The sequence below is a fragment of the Vicugna pacos genome, chromosome 27 (genome assembly GCF_048564905.1).
Source record: "Vicugna pacos chromosome 27, VicPac4, whole genome shotgun sequence".
Lineage (NCBI taxonomy): Eukaryota > Metazoa > Chordata > Mammalia > Artiodactyla > Camelidae > Vicugna > Vicugna pacos.
Window position 1 is genome coordinate 6,767,269 of NC_133013.1, and position 18,448 is coordinate 6,785,716.

An 18,448-nucleotide genomic window follows, 5' to 3' on the forward strand; every position below is an offset into this window, starting at 1 on the left:
GTCACATTTTTTTCTCTGTGATTTATCATAACATTTTGTGTATATTTCCCTGTGCTATACAGTGTAATCTTGTTTATCTATTCTACAATTTTGAAATCCCAGTCTATCCCTTCCCACCCATAACCACAAGTCTGTATTCTCTGTCCATGAGTCTATTTCTGTCCTGTATTTATGCTTTGTTTTTGTTTGTTTTTGTTTTTTAGATTCCACATATGAGCGATCTCATATGGTATTTTTCTTTCTCTTTCTGGCTTACTTCACTTAGAATGACATTCTCTAGGATCATCCATGTTGCTGCAAATGGCATTATGTTGTCGGTTTTTATGGCTGAGTAGTATTCCATTGTATAAATATACCACATCTTCTTTATCCAGTCACCTGTTGATGGACATTTAGGTTGTTTCCATGTTTTGGCTATTGTAAATAGTGCTGCTATGAACATTGGGGTGCAGGTGTCATCCTGAAGTAGATTTCCTTCTGGGTACAAGCCCAGGAGTGGGATTCCTGGGTCATATGGTAAGTCTATTCCTAGTCTTTTGAGGAATCTCCACACTGTTTTCCATAGTGGCTGCATGCACAAAGTTATTTTTAATTCAGCAAGCAACCCTACTTTTAGTAAGCAGCTTTTAAGACTTAACCACTAAGTTATTACAAAAATTGAAATAGTTAATTTTGCCCACTATGTTAGGTTTTGTTAAGTACTTTCATGATATTTTTAACATAATCCTAACAAAAATGCTCTGTGTGGGTGGTGATAATGCTGCTAATAAGTATTTACTCAGCACCCACCTTGTCCCACTGGGCATTTTACATAATATCCTCTTTGTGCTGCTGGGAAAAACAGATTCTAAAATGTTATGTAGCTTAAGCAAAGCTTTTGATTGCATTGTAAGGTTCAGTTTTCAACTATTGGGTTTTTTGATTCCCAAAGATCCCCAAAAGCTAGTGTGCTGTATGGGCAAGAGGGACAGAGAAAAGACATGCTATATAACCAGCAGTGTTGATGGTCCACTCTCTCAGCTTCTGCCTGAGAAGACCTACAGTCTGCAAGAGGTGAATGTTTTTCGCCGTCTGTCACGGGCAGTCCCCCATACTGTGTGCCCCGGCATCAAATCTTGTTTCTATCCTTTTTGTTTTGCACGCTACTGGGCCTCGATCTCTTATTGAGCACTTTGAGCAAAATACTATCTTCCAGCAAAGAAACACCTTGAACTTACTTGAAGTCTCTTTGGCCAGTTTCAGATGCAAGAGTGAATAGATGAAATGTGGACCGAACATTGCATTCCATTACTTCTTTAAAATAGCTTCTTAGAGAATGAAGGGTCCAGGTTGGGGGCTTGAGTTTTTCTGATTTCAGCGATAAAAAGTTCCTTCAGGACCACCACACAATGCAATCTGTTTGGAAAGCAAAGGATCATCATCATCCTTCTTCTCGTTATTTTGTCAATAATTACTCCCATGAAAGAATGCCTATTTCATGTCAAGCACTAGGCTTACATGTTTTTTAAACATTATCTTATTTCACCTTTACAACAAACCAAGTAGGTCGCATTCTCTCTATTTTTACAGATAAGTTCACATAATTGGGACATAGTAGAGTCTCTTTGAATACTACTCTCTTTAAATCCAAAGTCTTTGTTCTTCCTGTTACTCCTGCTTTCTCCAAATCAGATTAGATAAAAATTTCATGCTTGCATCCACATTTCAAGGCCTGTTGGAATTCACATTTCAAGGACTCTGTGTTGGACATACAGCCTGTAAGGGAGGAAGTGTGACTGCATCTTATCAATAGCTTCACCAGAAAGGTGACATTACTTCTAAGTTAATTCCTCATTGGAAGAACTTTGGAAGAAGGTTATTACAGTGCATGGCTCTCTGAAGGTGTTTTTCTTAGATCAAGGTGGCCCCAGAGAATTATAATTGAATTGCTTTTCATTTTGTTTAGTACTGTTAGGACAAGTATGCACATGATCTTGAAGCATTTTGGAAAGTGATTTGAGACCTACTGTTTGATCAAGCAACACTTGAGAAACTCATAGTATTAGAAAAATATGTGCATGTACTAGACCATTTGTGATATAATGAATCTTGGTTGTTAGATTAATACATATTTTAATGTATGTTTCAACTAGGGAAATGTATAGTATTTGAGGGGTGAGGTTTTTGTCTGCAGCAGATACTTGTGAGGATTTAAAAATTACAAGATGAAGTCACAGGTTTTTTAAAATTCAGTTTTAGCGAAAGTGAACTTAGGTTGAAATAAGAAGCCAATTAGGAAGGCAGCTACTTGTGAATCTCTCTAGACATGAAGTAAGTGTTAATTCTAAAACAAACAAATCACTCCAGGAAACTGTTAAGCCCTTGATCCTGGAAAAAACACAGTAGACAATGTGGAATAGGGGAAAGAACAAAGAACTGGGGATCAGCACATGCTCTGCCAGGAACTAACATTATGTGTGACTTGGACAAGTCACTTTACCAGTGTCAGGCTCACTTTCCTCATTTGTAAAATCAGTGTGTTTCATATAGTTTCTAAAGTCCTATTGAGCTGGATATACTATTATTTGAAGTGCATGTGGAATTAAGCACTTACCTTCTGTAAAGATGTTTATTTTCTATTTCTTTCCTTAGAAGTCCTTTAACAAAATGAAAGATAACTTTAAGTAGCTGAATTTAAACAGTACTGGTCTTTGTAAGAATCAGAGCTTGTTCATATGTTAAGCTTTTCTTATCACATCAACAACTGAAATATATACAATTTATACAGATAGGAAAAGGTAATAGCTACCCAAATTATACTAGCTTTACTGATGTGTAGACATAATGAGAAGGTAGCCATCTGCAAGCCAAGCAAAGAGATCTCAGAAGAAACCAAACCTGCTGATACCTTGATCTTGGACTTCTGGTGTCTAGAATTGTAAGAAAAAATATTTTTGTTGTTTAAGCCACTGTTCAGTCTGAGGCATTTCATTATGGCAGCTCTAGCAAACTAATACAGTAAACAGTATTATTCTCATTTTTTGGTTAAGGAAACATGACTCAGAGAGGTAAGGTAACTGATTTCTCTGGAGTTACTAACCAAAGATCATGTGGCTGGTAAATGGCAGAACTGGGTTTCAAACCTAAGTTTTTCTGACTGTGTACGTTCCATGTCACCACACACTTTCCTTATTAGTCATAAAGCACAATCTTCCCCCTTCCATGGACCATCGTAGATATCACATGTGGTATTCTGTGTACAAATAATTGCTTACACATAATTTATGAAGATTTTCTAAGCATGGTGCTTTCACAAAGAAACATAGTCTATTGTTCAGGACCCTGAGTTTCTCATTAGACTGTTTGAAAAGTTACTTAAACTTCCTGTGCTTTTTTCCCCTTTATATCATGAATGGAAATCAAAATATCTCATAAATTTGTTGAAAGGATTAAATGAGATACAGCACATAAAGCAGTTATCATAGGCTTTGGTATATTTTCAGGACTCAATATATACTAGCTATTATATAATACTATTATATTAATTAATTTACTTTATCATACAACTACTTTGAATGATGGACAGCTTGAAGGATGTCTGAAATTTTCATTACAAACACTTTCATGTTAAAGAGGAAGAAAATTAAGGCCTTGAAATTACAGCAAATCAAATTGAATGAGCTCAAAGGGCTGTTTTATTTTTAATTTTACTTTTTTAAAAAACTAAATTAGCTTATTGTAACTCCATTCATATTGTATTTATTTATAATGGCAGTATGATTTTGACAATTTCTTATCTAGCTATTGAAATAATAGGGTGATGAATATTTAGCACAGACAGGTTAGTCGAACTAAACTGATTTTTTTTTCTTTAAACCTTTAAGATACTGTCCTCAGTATAAAAATAATCTCATTTGTAGTGATCTTTTATAACTCTGAGCAGTGGGGAATTAGACTGGAGAAGAAAGTTTAGGCAACATGATAGGGAGGGAGAAAGTGAGGGTAAGGATTTTGTTCTTTAGGCAGTGAGGAAACTTTGAAGATTTCTTAGTGGGAAAGTAACTTCTGAGGAACTCTGGAAGATTAATTTGGCAAAAATATTTGCTATTGATTAGCTCATAAATAGAAGTTAAAGGTTTATTTTAATTGTCCTGATAAGAGACAGTGAGCATCAGAACAATAATGCTTGCACTGGGAGTGGAGAGGAGATAAAGCAGATGAAAAAATCACTTAGGTTGATTAAATATGCATGAAAAATATGAGAAGTGCACGTTTAAAGTTTACTTGTTTAGGTCAAAAAATGATGTGTCAACTAGAAAAACAAATATTTAGGAGACATTTAAAGCACAAGAGACGGTTTTTAATTTTAACTGTTAAATGAATTTGTTTCACCAGGTTCAGATGAATCATATTGCAGGATAATAGAAATAGCCTGAAACTTCAGGGAAATACCAGAAGGACAGTTACCCTCTTCTCTTAGAATACCACCTCAGCTTTAGAGGCAGGGTGCTGGGCAAAGGCAGTTAGTCTTGGTCTGTCACCCTTGGCCTAGTCCTGCCCTATAATAGGGGACTAAGTAAGGAAAGAGCCCCAGGCTTCTCAGCTGCTCTTGCCCAGAGTAAAGCTTCTGCAATGCAGAGCTGGGTGTGTGTCATAAATGTTGGTGGCCTGCCCCTCATAGGGAGGAACTACAGCCCTAGACTGGGAGCTAGAGATGGAGGAGTCCTGTGTTCTGAGCTGCACTTTTAGGGGGAGAGTTTTAACTGTGCTGAGCTGGAGAGAAGGGGAGGGAGTGGACTGTGGGTTAAATGTCACAAATTCTTTATCTTTTTACTGAGATTTAGTGAATTTTCTTGAATAAATATATCCGTGCGCCCATAGGACAATTTACAGAGGCCTTAGTTGCATGTGCTGTTTAATACTTTTCACCTCTTAATGATTGTTTCCCTGGGGAGAAGGTCCAGAGCTTCTCACATTGTCATTCCAGAAGTTGCCTCTTTAGTTGTCATTTGTTAATTGAGATGTTGGCAAGTGAAATGTGCTTAGAAGAGGAGAAAGAATTGCTAATGGGTCTGAAAACTAGGCCATACAGCAATATCTAGGAGAACTAAAACATTGAAGAGTTGCCAGAAAGCAGAGTTTTTATAGATATAAAATAGTAAAAATAACTTTAATCTGTGTAACTCCACTGAGAAGAACTAAAATTAATACACAAAATTACTGGGAGGCAGGTTTCACTAAATTTTTGAAACAGGTTTGAGTGAAAAATAAATGGCAGCTAAATGTATGGCACTGAACTCTCTTTTACTGGAGATGTGTAAACAAAGCTGAGACCATCTCTTAAAGTAATACCAGAGGAGATGTCTGCAATGACACATCATCAAGCAAGATGAACGTAGAAATGTGTACATTGCACAGAGCAGTTGGAGGCTTCTGTATTAATCAAGATGAGAGATGATGCTGGTTTGAAGGGGATAGTAGCAGATAGAATGGAGAGATGTGTTCTAGCACCTAATGCTATGGTAAGTGCTATGGGGAATGCAAACATTTGAAAATGTGAACCTTCCCCTGACATACCAAGCAACAAAGAAAAAAAATAGTTACTAACACAAAATTTTTCAAGTTATTTAACTTTATCCTTATACCCAATAACAGAAGTTTCCAGAAGCAACAAGATGAACAATAACACAAATGGAAACAAACAAAACAGTGAATAAATGTTTATAAACTGCAGACCCAGATCACAAGGTCAAGCATACTTTCATGAATTTTTAAAACCAAGGAATATAAATGGAATATCTCCACACTGAAGATTTATAAAAAATATAAAGCAGCACAGGATCATCAGTAAAAATAGGGGAAGGTTTCAATAATACAGTTTTTAAGTAACAAGTAGGTAGAAACTCTAAAGGGAATTTAGATGTAGTAAGAAACATTCTTGACACCAGATTACCAATTTTTGTAATAATGAAAGAATATAAAAACCTCACAATTTAAATTGTGATTCTATAGAGTTCACTAAACTTTTTTTTTTTTTGTAAAACCACAGTATTTGAGATATACCTAATTAGGTAGAGCGCTAGAAACACTTTTTGTTATGCTTGTGTTTTCCTGATCTTTACACAAATATTTGATTAGCTTAAAATGATAAATTTTTCTGTTAAATTCTACCTTGGTTTAGGAGTCGGTACACTTAAACTGCATTAAGATCTCGTAAGAGAAAATGGGACCTTTGTAAATATTCAAGGATAAGAAGCCAATTTTCTGTAATAGTTCTGTACTTTGTTAGGTTTTGGTAATGAGATTTGCAAGACACTTATTATTATAAAATGTATTCCAGCTGCCTGATGAGATCGGTGATCAAATTGCCTGTCTGGACATTTGGTCACCATTTTTGCTCAAAGTCTGCACCTTTATGTGTTTCAGCTCTGCTCTCCCAGTAAGACTGGTGCTGTGACTGAGAGCCTGGATTTCCTTAATTTTGGGATGGCTTCCCTAGGGTTCCCATCAACATGATCATGTCCCACTTCTGGTCAGGGAACAGACTGCAGGTTGGGGCACTGACGGAATTTTGGCCGCAACCCTCTGGCTGCCACCAGAGCACAAGACTGTTCCTCCTCTTAATTGGCATTTTCTTAACGTATGGTACTCAACTCCCACCTCGGGCAGGACAGGCAGGCTCTGTCTTTTAATCTGCTGCAGACCTTCTTCACTTTTTCAATTCATTTTGCAAACAGAAATTAGTTCAGCGGGTTTCAACTGGAAACAGGTGCTCTTGGTTCGTATCACCTCGATGAGTGACATAAACTAAAATGCACTTTTATCTCACTGGTGATAATCATGGACCCCAATACATTACCTTTTTTATATGCTAAGCCACTAACTTGCTCTAGAGAGGATTACCTCCAGATTCCTAACTGAACCCAAGCCAGTCTTTTAGGCCTGAGTTTTCCAAGTTGGCTATATGCGCTTTGCAATTTCACCAGAATGTTGCCAACACTCTAACGTGTGCTGTGTGGATGTGGAAGTAAATTCGCTAAATCGCAAGAGTGAAAGAAGTAACATTACAAGTTCTACATGATTCGCTGACTGGTTTTCTCTCAAATTTACTCATCTTGGTAAATAATACAAGTTACAGTTTGATTTTAGTTTTATTGATCCCTATTTACTCTCTGGGCTTTTTAATTGGTCAAGAAAGAAATTTGGAGTTAAGAGAAATTACTCCCAATGGGATTATAGTCTAAGTGGAGAGAAGAACTTACTGTTTATTCCAGTGGATTTGTGCAGCATTGATGGGCAGACATCCCAGACAAGAAGTCATCTTGGGGCAAATACATAAAATTCTGCTTTCTCATCACACAACATTATCCTGGAACAAGGACTCAAGGTTTTTTGAGGGTTATAGATGATCTAAAAATTCTTTAGAAATCACTGAGAATTAAGATCTTTTATAAGTTATAAATTCTGTAATATTAAAAACAAAAAGCCCTTAAACTAGGGAAAACCAGTGCTGTCTTCTGAGAACACCCATCTACATTTGCCGTGTGGCTAATTTCAAATTGCGATTTTCTCAAACCTGATTTGTATTTTACACAGCTGTTCAGTGCCCTTCCGTTTCTTGCATTTTTCAAGGAGTTATATGGTTCCCCCTCTTCCTTCCTTAAACATAATTTTAACACAGCTTACAGACACACACACACACAAACACACAAGTTTGTTAGCCAATATCCGTAAATGACCAAAGCCTCGGGGAAACTACTGAAAATCAAACTTGGTTATAGCAGAGTGGTATCAGCCAGGTACTGGCTACGTTCCATGTTTATAAATAGGATGCAAAAGCTTAATTTTATCATAACTGAAGAGCAACTTTGAAAAAGTCATGTAATTTAATGGCATAACCATCCTTTATTGCTATATGTAAATAGACTGAATAACAGCAGTAAATGTTGAACACAATCTAATTGCTGCAATTTCTTTGGAACACACTTTAAATTTCAAATTATGTTTAATGCCTTTGTACATAACACAGGTCTCTTTTTTAAAGCTTATCGCATGGAGTTGACTTACTTGAGGAAAATGGCATTTGGGAAAAACAGAGAAGTAGAAGCAGAGTGGGCCATTTGGAAATCTGACCACATATTTTTTTTAAGGTGAGTCATTTAGTTTTAAATTGTCTTTTCCTTTCATTATTTTGAACTTTATCAATGTCCTCCTGTGTTAGGTATTTACATCATCTATGAATAAGACTTTTCCCAATTGCACTGTGTGACTTGGCCACAACATTTCCCTTTTCTTTGGTATAATTAGGCTTAAAGGGAGAAGGTGATAGACAATGGTGCGCACATGCTAGGCTGCTTCTTCCCATGGAAATGATTCACTAGCAGGTATCCTTTGATTCTGCCCTTGGTCCTGCCCTCAGGACCAACATATCCTTCCTATGCTCAGTGGAAGAAGGGAGGAAATGCTGTTCTCTTTGTATCCCGTCTGATTTCAGAATGTTATAATGAAGATACAAATGTGAAGGTGAGATAAGAAGCTAAAAAGTAAAAAGTTCTTTTGAGAGGCAGAGGTAGAAGGCTCTGATGAAATTTTAACACAGGGGTGTTAGCAATAAGCTAGGAGGTCTCCCCTGTGCTCTCCTGGGCTGCCATCAGCAGTGCGGGGAAGTTTACCCTAAAGCAAATTCCCTCATGGGATTGATAAGTCTTAGAAGGTGAGTCCTCAAAGTTCATCATGCACACAATAATATACTTTGATCTCGTGGATTTTTTAATTTTTAAAAATTTAGTTTTGTGCTCATTGGATGATTTCAAACAAAATTGAGAAAATAGGGAAACAATTTTGCCTTTAGGTTAAAATGAAATCTATAAATCCACCATGATCAGGGCAGTGCACTGTTTACAGCCATACTATTAATGCATCATCAGGAAAATCATGGAGAAGATGTTTATCCTAGAACTCTTACCTTCTCGAGCAAAGTCTTTTCTTATGTTCAACAAATTCTCTCATTCCCAGGAAAGTTGGTTAAATGAATGGGTCTAATTCATTTATTTGGGAATTCATCCTTATTGTGTGCCAGGCTTAAAGATTTCATGGTGGACCAAACAGTAATGCAACTCAAAGGCTTACGAAAAGGATGAACAATACACAAATAATTATATAATTATAATGAATCCCTAGATGGAGACTGGAAGGCTGGAGCAGGAAGGAGGGACTTGCCCCTTTCTGTCGGTTCCCGTTCATGTCAAGATGAGCCCAGCTCTTGAGGCTGGCAGCAGTCCGTTGCCTCATGACTGATTTGCGGTTTCTCCAATATTCACAGAACAAACCTTATCTCCTAGCACCAGAGCCACTCCTTCAAGTACTGAGTTCCAACTCTGCCTTCTCGCCTAAGCTTCTAAGTTTGAATAATTTCAGTCTCTTCCCTTTGTTTCCCGGTCCTGGGAGTGCTAGTTGCTTCCTGTAATTCATACCTCTGTGATACCTTGCTGTTCCGATTCACCTTTTCAGTTTTCTGATACCTGATTAACAGTTTTTGCATTAAACTCTCTCTGTTGAAATAATCGGTATGGTAAAATCTGACTGCAATCTCTCTGACGCAGTGGGCAGAACCTAACATTAATCACATGTACATTTTTCCCCCTAAGGACCTACCTGGATCCCCTGTGAGGGTGGTAATCACACAGTCAGGGTATTTGAAGTGGTATTCAGTTAAAGAAGAAAGTCAGAAGAATAAGCCAGCCACTGCAGCAGGGTGTGGGAGGTTACTCATGTTGAGTTTATAAGTTAATGGAGAAGATGGAAACATAAACACTTGACAATAAAATGGCTCATGAGATGAAGGAATGAAAGATGTTTTTAAGGCTTTGCCAGCCTAATGGTAGAGACAATTGGAAAGCTAATGGAAAACTCATTACTCCTTAACTTAGCTTTATGTGTTGATTCACAGAAATTTATTCATTAACCTAGGCCCTCTTCTGGCTTTGGATGGGTGAAGCGCAAAGGCAAATATTAAGTTCTAGCCGAAAAGTAGGAGTAGTGTTGTAAGTAGATGACAAAACAGATCAGCAGACCTGACACGGTTCAAGAGGGGACAGCAATCTAGACAATTCGTCGAGTCACATAGCAACCTTGGTCATGCCTTGGTGTTCGGGCATTTTAGAACTCTTGATAACCTCTTCACTGCCCAGATGCTGCTTGTCTACCTCAAGGCACCATTGTTGTTGCCACATTGGACCCTTTAGCGTTAGCAACTGGCCTACACCTCATTTCCCCCCTCCAATTTTATGGTTTGGGGTTTAATGCTAGTTCTTGGCCTCTTACCATCTTTCTTATTTGCTCATACCTAATTGGATAAGTTCTCTCATGGCTCTGGATTAAATGTCCACCTTCATAGGAGCATCCCAGTATCACAATACTTAATACACACTAATATGACAGCTGGTGACAAATGCTGTAAGAAGAGAAGAGCAGGATGCGTATGTGCTATTTCAAAGGGAGTGCTCAGTAAAGGTCTGACTGATGGTGACATTTGGGCAGAGGCTTAAATTGGGCACAGAGGCAAGCCGTGCAGAGATCAAGTGAAAGAACCTTCCAGGCAGGAGGAATAGCAGAGGCAAAGTCTCAAGGCAGACACGGTCTCAGCCTGTTTGAGAAAGTGCAAGGATGCCATGGAGGTGACGCTGAGTGAGTGAGAGGTCACTAGAAGGACATGATGCTAGAAACGCAGTCAGAGTGAGGCCAGGTAGGACACTGCAGGTCATGGGAAGAGCTTCAGATTTCCTTGTCAGTGTGGTGGAAAGCCGTTGGAGGGTTCTAAATGGGGAAGTCATGTGATCTGACATATTTTTAAAGGATAGCTCTGACTTCTGTGTGGAGAATGAGCTGCAGATGTCAGGAGTTCTGACCAGGTCAAATGTCGCTGTGGTGGCATTCACTATAAGAGTAATGATGGTTTGAAATGAGGTGCTTGTAATGAAGATGTTGACAAGTGGTTGGACCAGAGATACATTTGATGTTCAGCTAACTGACTTTGCTAATGGTTTATATGTGAGGCTCCAAGAACAACTGTACAGTTAGATGAACAATGTACCAATAAATGAGATGAGAAATCTGTTGGGGGGTGGAGTGTATATGTGTGTTGTATTTGAGATGCTTATTTGCTACTCAAGTGAAAATGTCATATAGGCAGTTATATGTGCAAGCTGAATGCTCAGTGGAGAGTTTGGGCTAGAGATACAAAATAGATACTATTAAATGACACTAAAAGCCATGTGATTGGTTAAGATTATTTAAAAGATGAGTGTAGATAGAGAAGAAAAGAGGACAGAAGGCTGATTCCCAGAGCACTCTAACATTTGGAAGCCAACAAGCAGAGGAGGGGGCAGCAATGGGGACTGAAAGGAGAGTCAAGTGAGGCAGGAGAAAATCCAAAAGTGGGGTGTCAAGTGATCTACTAAGGAAAGGTTTTCATGAAAAAGAGAGTGCCCCCCTGTGCCAAATTCTCCTGAGAGGTGAAGTCAGATTCCAGTGGTGTGCTGACCACTGGATTAACAACGTGGAGTCATTAGAGACCAATATAAGACAATAGAAGGATGGAGATAAAAACCTGATTGATGCTTATTCAAGAGAAAATTGGAGATTGTAAAATATCTAGTATAGTTAAATTTTAAAGGATTTTCTTTAAAGACCATCAGAGAAATGAAACAGTAGCTAGAGATGTCTAATTAAGAGAGCAGTTTTTTAAAAAAAAATTAATGGTAGATATGCATAATTTTATGTTGATGAAAATTATTTGGAAAGGCGGGGAGACTGATGCAGGGGAAAGAACTGAAAACCAGAGGAATGAAGTCCTTGAGTTGGCAGGCAGGGATACAATCCAGCATAAGCATGTTGGGGTTTGCCTTTGAAAGGAGTGTGGACAATAATTGATCCATTGAAACATGAAGAAAGAAGAGTGTATAAGTTTAGAGGCAAGTAGGATGACAGATTTAGTTGTGAGAGAAGGAGGTTTTCTCCTGGCTGCTTCTTGACATCAACAGCTGAGAGAAATAAGGGGGCTAGAGGATGTTAGGGTCCAGAGGGTAAAAGGCAAGATGCAGAGTCATCCCAGAGAGCAGGGAAGTGAGGTGGTTGGGTGTTGCAGTTGGACTGTTAAGCAAGACTGAAGCTTTGAGGTGTGTGGACGCAAACTTATAATGATATCAGCGTAAAAGCAGAGAGTGGAGGGAGAGTCCTGTTTAATCAGGAATATGGTTTTGCTAAGTAATTATAGCAGAATTAAAGACGGGCAGGGAGACCAGGTATATACATGGGAATAGTTATTACAACGGCGCATAGAATGGAATGCAAGTTGTTTAGAGAAGGAAACAAGGATATGACAGGGTGATACAGTGAAAAGCTGATTTGGTCAGTTTTTTAAGCTCCTTGGTGGGGGATCAACTAATTGCATGACCATATAGTTGATATTTTTGAGATGATTTGGTTATTGGTGGTGTGAACGTGGAGTGAGGGGCCTGATATAAGGAGACATGATTGATGGTAAGGACATCAAGGAAGTGAATCTCCAGGAATCGAGTTTCCATTGAGTTTTTGGAGAAGGAAGACAAGAGAGACAGTGGAGAGAAGGGCAGCAAACTGAAGCCAAACATTCACTGAAGGAGAGAGAGTGGCCGGAAGAGTGGTAGATCAGAAGGCTGGGTCCAGAAGGATGGCAGATGACTGCAACATGGCGGGGGAGTAGAGTCCAGCGGCAAGTGCTTCAGAGGAGCAGGGCCCTGTTAGGGACGTGGAGGGACAGACGACTGGGGATAGCAATGAAGGGCAATGAGTGTACATGCCATTTTCAGGCTTAGTGGTAAGTGGGGTGGAGAAGGGTAAGCAGCCACCCTCTGAAAGGGCTGCAGAGACAGCGATGCCCCAAGAGCTTTCAGATTTCAGTTAGTGCAAGGAGGTGAAGCTGAAGGCAGCAATCAGAGAAGTGTTTATGCAGAGGCATCTATTCCTATAACATAGCAGCCTATGGACACCAAATAAAAATCCAGGTCCAGAATGAAGAACCATTATGAGATTTAGCAAAGAACAGATCAAATGTCCTGATGAATACTTGGCTTAACTTATAATCAAGTTATTGTTACAAATATCACTTAAGTGTAATGCAGAGAAGAATTTTGACAGTCAAGACTTTTTATCCCATGTTGTGGTTTTTACTGTTGCTGGTGTTGTGGGTGTGTGTTTGGCAGGTAGTACATTATATAGAGTAATTTGTAGACAAGGTAAGGCACAAAGTTGTGCTCTTCCTATATAATAGAACAGAAGGTAATTCATGTGTGGAGCTGTACTGCTAACTGTAAGGAATGCAGTATTGGATATACTTAGTTGGGTTTTGTTTTTCCCATTTCCCATCTGCTGTTTCCTAATCACAGGCTTTCAGTTTGTATTATAATTTTCTTTATCATCTTTGCACCTTCTAGCCATTGTGAGGGTTGATCTTGGTGATAGACACATGACTTTGTTTTGCAGTTTATGGAATTAATCTTTGTTTATTTTTTATTTAAATTACAGACTTTGTATATCCCCCCAACTGACTGTTAATTGTGCTGGACATACAAATGACAAATGCTGGAGAGGCTACACTGCTGGTGGGAATGCAGTTTGGTGCAGCCACTGTGGAAAACAGTATGGAGATTCCTCAAAAGGCTAGAAATAGATTTACCATATGACCCAGGAAACCTGCTCCTGGGCGTATATCCAGAAGGAACCCTACTTCAAAATGACACCTGCACCCCAATGTTCATAGCAGCACTATTTACAATATGCAAGACATGGAAACAGCCTAAATGTCCATCAATAGATGACTGGGTAAAGAAGCTGTGATATATTTATACAATGGAATACTATTCAGCCATTAAAAATGACAACATAACGTCATTTGCAGCAACATTGATGTTCCTGGAGAATGTCATTCTAAGTGAAGTAAGGCAGAAAGAGAAAGAAAAATACCATATGAGATCACTCATATGTGGAATCTAAAAAAAAAAGACATAAATACAAAACAGAAATAGATTCATAGACATAGAATACAAACTTGTGGTTGCCAAGGGGACGGGGGGTGGGAAGGGATAGACTGGGATTTCAAAATATAGAATAGATAAACAAGGTTAAACTGTATAGCACAGGGAAATATATACAAGATCTTATGGTAGCTCACAGTGAAAAAATATGTGACAATATATGTATGTTCATGTATAACTGATAAATTGTGCTGTACAGTGGAATTTGACACAATATTGTAAAATGACTATAACTCAATAAAAAATGTTAAAAATAAAATTGTGCTGGACATGATTTCCTGCAGAATAGCTGACAAACATGTCCACATTCAAGTTTAACCTTTATTTAAATTGAAAAGTTAATATTGATATAAGGATTTGGACTATACTACCAGCCATTTATGGATGGACAGCGGCCTGAGCTCTTCTTGTCACATGACTAGCCACATCACCAGATGTTTATTATCCCATTCATCCTGTGACGCAGCCATTTCCTTTTGGTTATAGTCAGGACATAGCACTAAGATGACAAAAACCCAAAGCAGCCACGTGTTTCCATCTTTTGTTACTGGAGGTGGGGTTAAGGGCATGTGATTTCAAATGAGTGCTTGATAGTAGTGCTGCATAGGGTCAGAAAAGAAGCATGTTTCCCCCACAAAGAAGAGTCTCCATGGAAGGTTCACTTGTACTTCGTGGGGGAGGAGTTTCATGTCCTATGGCGTAGAGGAGCTATCCCCCGCATCGCAGACACGTCTGGTGAGTCAGTGTCGCACAGGCACCTGCGCTAAGGGCGCACCGAGAGTGGGGGCAGTGAGCGTGGTCTGCCCTGGGTGCAGCTCTGCCCTGGCAGAATTTAAATACAGTGATAAAACTCATGGAAAGTAGGTTGGATTTCATTATACCCACATGCTGGAAGTTCTAGACGATGTCATTAACAAAATACTTCTCTCTGAAAAAAATGTTTGTTGGCCTAAGTTCTAAACATTTATAATGGCAAATTTCAATAATCTATATGTAAGCCTCAAATTAACACAATTTTGTTGCTTGGCCTTCAATAAACATTGTTTTTTATGGAGAACTCCCAGTTATACAGTTGGGTCCGCAACACACGGACTCAGCTGTAAGTGCTTGTTTTGAGAAGACAGTTAAGAATTCAAATATTCAGGCACGATTTGTGTCTTCAGCTCTTAGGGCACTGCATGTTCCTGTGTTTTAAACAGTATATCTGAAATAAACGTTCTTTGATAAAGTGTTTGTCAAAAAGGAGAACTAGAACTTGAGTTACTTCAAATCTATCGTCCTATGTGACCCTTTGGCATTTTAAGTCTATGTTTAAAATATAAAACATGCACTACAAAGTTCTTTGGAAGCACAAATTGTTTAAACTTGAAATACTTTACTGCAATTGAATAACAGCTTTAAACTTCAATTTAATTTCTTTTTATATTGTTTTAAAACTAAAAAAACAAATAAAAAAATCACCATGTCACATTAGTGCTAAATTGTACTTTTTGCAGATGTTTTAGTTTATTAAAATCTACATAGTAGTTACTGAACAATTACCTACATAATGCATATACATTTCAATAAAAAAAACTTTCCTCTGCCTGCAATTCTTTTCTGTTCCTTATTTGTTTTATTTCTTGATTATTCCTGAAAATAATGTTGTCATGGAGAGGAGGATGTGTTAAAAATTATCTACTCTGAGTGTCACAGGCCAGACTGGCCAGTAGGGGAAGCATTTCTATGAATGGAGATGCTCACTTTGTCATTTTGGGGTGTGCTCCCACGGGAGAGTTAGAATCAGGCTGCTAACGCACTTCAAATTTTGGGTGCAGATCTGCCCCGTAAGAATAGACTACTTGTGTTTGGAAAACTGAGTAGTGGAGATGCGCTGGCAACACAGTTGTTTTAGTTTGCTAGGGGCAGAGGACAGTGAGCTTTATATCTTTAGCATACTCTCAGAAGCTGGAGGCTAAAATGAGGGACAACTGCAGAATCACAGAGGTCTGTGTTTGAGTCTAAGCCCTATCTCTTGAGCAATTTAATTTCTTTAAGCATCAGTTTCCTCATCTTTCAACACGTAAAAAAATCTACAGCTATTTCAGAGGGTAATGAGAAATGGAAGAACTTAGCTGACACTCAGGCCATAGAAAGTGCTCAATGCATGTGTTTCCTGTTCCTCTACTTCCTTTAAATACTCAGTTCGGTTATTTGTTCTTTGCATACATTTTCACTAGATGGATACTTCCCTTATATTTTCTGCTGATATTTTAAGCATGAAGGATGTCCTTTTATAATATTTGCTAATAAGTTTGATATGTGACGTTAGTTTCTTGATGTTAAATTTTCCACGAATTATTTATTGACTGCCTTAGAGATAAAATAAATGAGAATCATCAACTTTTAGTTTATTGAACATGTATGTATCTTTCAATTATAAATGGGAGGTTTTTCAGCTGTAAGATGGGAGGACGGGGCAAGTCACGGGGTATGCAGAGTGCAGGGGTGGGTGGTGAGTGGGGATTAAACAAAAGTTGATCCATTGTAACAGTTTTCTCTCACTCTCTTTCCAGGGAAGATTTGTGTTGGTGGCCCCAAAGCAGAGAGCTCTGTATCCCATTACCAGCCAATGAGTCATTTATTCCCCCACAGATCCAAATAAAGTTTTACAGAATACCCTATGGCCTGCCTTCCAAAATATATGAGCACTATAAAATACATCATTTATTTTACCATGTGAGCTGACTCTGTCCCTCTTTCACCATCTGGGAGAGCAATCTCACGTGTTTTTGGCTCTTAGGTTATTATCAGATACACTGGACTTCTCTGAGCTTTTCCATGCCTAGTCCCCATGGTCTTTTCAGGAGTTTTATAACTTGGTTATAAAAATTCACTCTAAACTGAAACTTGGCAAACAATATATTAATCTGGGAAGTTAATTTCTTTTATAAAGTCCAGAATCTGTGTAGCCCCTCTTGTGAGTTTTCAGAGACCTTGGAAAAATAAAGTGAGCAATTAAATTTTTTTGCATCTTAAAAAATGTAACTCAATTTTTTTTTAAATCCTCTCAACCCAATTTTTACATGTGAATAGCTAGTATTTTGGACTGAGTTCTGATACACTTTGAAAAATATTTTTTTTTTGGCACAGTGAAATAAAGTAATTGAAAAAGGAATGAGGCTGAGATTTCCCATTACATCACTGGAATAATAAAGTATATTTAGAGAGTAGCGCCTTTCTGAATTTACAAAAAGGGGTAAGATGTTCATATCATTGGATGTTCACCAACATACAAATAAATTAGTGAGAAGTATCACTTTAAAAAATGCGATGTGTCCTCAGTCTTATAAGAATTACTAAATGGTGCTAAAGCTTATGTTTAGAGTTGATTCATTGGACTTTGGGAATGACTTCGCCATCAGATAGTGCCAGGAAATGTGAGTTCAACTTTCATGTCCTTTCAGTGCCAGAAAATGCTGTCACCACCTTTGCCTCTTAACCAGGATAAAGCTCCAGAATGGACTGACCAGACAAGGTGACAGACAACACAGAACCTCCACGAATTACCTTCTCACCATAGAGACAGGCCCAGGGACAAAAGGAGCTCAACAAAGACAAAAGACAACACAAAGGAGCATTTAAAATGAGGCTTTGCCAGCTTTAAAATACTTTCAGGTACGTTTTACTGAAGGATCATAGAAGAGAATTAAATCACGGTCTCTGGAACGAGACAGCCCCGGTGGGCACTAGCTGTGTGGCCTTGGGGAAGCTATGTAACCTTTGCAGGTTTCACTTTGCTTATTCCTTAAAGTAGAAAGAATAACAGTATGTACTTCTTAGAGTTATACTAAGGCTTAAAATACGAAAATACATGTAGTGCAATTAGCAGAATGATTAGCAAGCAATTAATCAATTAATTTTGTTAAAAATTAATATTAATTTTGTTATTGTTTATACTATTCAACTTTTCAGTTAACTTTGTGAGGTTGATTTCATCATTATTATCCTTACCATTTTACAGATAAGAATAATTTAGGTTCAAAACGGGTTTTACTTTGTACAAGATCACACAGCGAGCAAGTATGCGTAACTTGATCTCAAATCTAGGTTTCCTGACAATAAGTGTGGCACGTTTTTTCCTGGTGTTTATGGTGTATATTTGAGGAACATTGTTTCTTACTCAGAATTTTGGATAAGTAGTTGTTTCATAGAGGGTGTAACCTTTTCTTCTCACACTGCAAAATTAGTTAAAAATTTTCATGCACAATATCAATGTGTTTGGTGGTAGAGTTTTAAGGTCCCTGAAGTTGTTGTTATTGTTATTGTTGTTATTATTATTATTAATTATTATTATTATTATTATTAAAGTATATTAACCAAGTACTAAACTGGATGTAATGGATGGGATGTATCTG

General features: G+C 38.0%; 1 long non-coding RNA gene across 4 annotated transcripts in view; it reads left to right on the forward strand.

Moving 5' to 3' along the window:
- The window catches only part of LOC140689685 (uncharacterized), a 41,668-nt gene extending 27,398 nt beyond the window's left edge, over positions 1-14,270 (forward strand). For 3 of the 4 annotated variants that reach the window (XR_012064718.1, XR_012064719.1, XR_012064721.1), the window contains 2 exons: positions 8,024-8,129; positions 13,543-14,270. This is a non-coding gene — a long non-coding RNA (uncharacterized lncRNA). Of the gene's footprint in view, positions 1-8,008; positions 8,130-13,542 lie in introns of all 4 variants that reach the window. The other variant, XR_012064720.1, reaches the window with a different exon arrangement.
- Positions 14,271-18,448: the final 4,178 nt, after the last annotated feature.